Here is a 2,209-nt window from a genome sequence, read left to right as displayed (position 1 = left end):
ATATTTAGATTTCAGTTTATTTTAGTAGTCTGCAGATGTTAAAAAACAAACAGTCTTCTTTTTTTAGACTGCAGACGTTTGGTCCACCTCTTCTACTGCAGAGCTCTACAGATATGGTCCACAGATTGCAAACATTTTGCCTCAGAAAAAACAAACAACACCTAAGTGTTTGACAAATCTGACACTTAAAAGATTTACTGATTTGGTCCTATGAACTGTTCCATCAACAAAAGACAAAAAGCATTAAATGCTTGTAAATACTCAATCACATTAAAATACTAATCTAGAAAACGTCTTCATTTCGGACATGATAAGCTTTGGAATATCTTCACATCTTGAACTGACGTGGACTTCGGATCTGCTTTGGTTCAGATTGCTAGAGGTTCACTTTTTATGAATTAACAATCTCGCCATAAGTGAACTTAGCAATCAGTCAACTCTGTTGGCTTCTTCAGATACAAAAAGGTAAGAACTATGCAGCCAGCTTCGGACTTCCAGATACCATTTAAGGTGTTTAATGAACTTCTTTTTCACATGCTCAGGAGCTTCACTTTTAGCAACATTGACGATGAACTTTTGAAGGATGTTTGAAGGAACAAGATGTTTATCAAGAACTCATAAGAATTATTTTCGGCTGGTCTTCTACTTGAGATAAACGTATCCGACTTCAGGTTCTTCAATGGGTCCTTCTGAAATGATTTGAGCTTCATGCAGTTCATAAGTAATTTTCGCTAACACATTTCCTGTACTGAATAAGTGTGCAAACTCAATGTCGGACCTACAAAATTCAGCAATATAGTCCTTTAAGAAGTTCATGGTAGCAATGTAAGCTTCGATGCTTGAATGATTAGATTGGCACTCTCGGAGGTGAGCAGCGATTGTAAAAATGTCATTGGGGTTGATGGTTGGAAAGTCAGCATCTGTGAGAGTGAGAATTGCTTCTTTATTCCGAGAGATGTAATATCTATACAGCATGCAGTTCGGATCAAATTTACTCTGAACCTTGTTTCTGAAACCAACGATCTTGGTGATCCTCTTCCGAGACCACAATTATTTTTGAGGACATGCGTTAACGGAGTAGAAAGATCTCAATCTCTCTCTCGCCCTGTCCTGATGATTGTTTGTGGATCATCATTCATATGAAGAGGAGCGAATTTGATGCAGAGTTTTCCGTGTGGAGAGATTGGAAGATCAATTTGGTCGAAATCCTGAGTTGGAAGATCGTATTACATGAAGGAGACAATATCAATGTCGTGAATGATTCCTTCTCGGAAGATAGGAGATATGTCGAGCATCAGATTTGGATTGTCTTTTAGGGCTTGAATCCTGATGTTGATCTATCTGTTCTTGGGACCAGCCCTCAGACTTTCTGAACGTCCTCACTGGGTTGTCAGGTTTAGTAGCAATTTTCTTCCCTTTGTCTTGTGGTGGCTCGTTTAAGTCAGCAATGACTTGTTCTACTATTTAGGAGATGATGAATTCAGGTGGCGGAGTGATTAGGGGCTCTTTAGGGAGATCATCCCGTTTTTGGGTTAGAGAACCTTCATCGATCGGAACTATTCTCGGAGCAGGGATTGGAGGAAGCATGGATTATGTAGCTCGGAAGGCGTCAACATCTAGTTTTGTTTTAAGCTTCGCCATTTCATGACTTCGCTTGAGCACATCTACCAAAGATGATGTCCAAGAGACAGCAGACCATATCCTCTTTTCTTCTTCCGAGAGAACCTTCATTGGTTGTTCCCTGGTAGCGTGAAATCCTAGAATAAAATTTTCAATTAGGTATTCATGTTCTTCATCATCTTTCTCAAGAGGTTCCATGGATTCAATCTTGATTAAATCATCTTCTTCGGATTCATCTCGGAGTATGAATTCGGAGGCAGGCTTCCATTGGATTGTTCTACCTCTTCGACTCTGTCCTTCTCCCCCTCTTGCGAAGGAAGGCCCAACATCCGGTGCAAGTCTGGCATTGGTTTGAAATTCGGTTAAACGTTCGAACACTCTCTGAAAACTAATGTTAATTTTTTTGGAGAGAGAGTCGTAGGCATCAGCAGTGGGGCTTGAGATTTTAGGTGATCAAACATCGAGCCCAAATTCGATAGCATTTCATCAAACTTATTGTTCAGAATATCAATAATATTCCAACATGCTCATAGTAGCTTTATGAGGACATGTTGCATGATCAAGTTCATTTCATCCTTATGCCGAATCT

Source organism: Lactuca virosa, chromosome 4, assembly GCF_052849685.1.
Source record: "Lactuca virosa cultivar CGN04683 chromosome 4, Lactuca_virosa_CGN04683_v6, whole genome shotgun sequence".
Classification (NCBI taxonomy): Eukaryota; Viridiplantae; Streptophyta; class Magnoliopsida; order Asterales; family Asteraceae; genus Lactuca; species Lactuca virosa.
Note: the sequence above shows the minus strand (reverse complement) of the source record.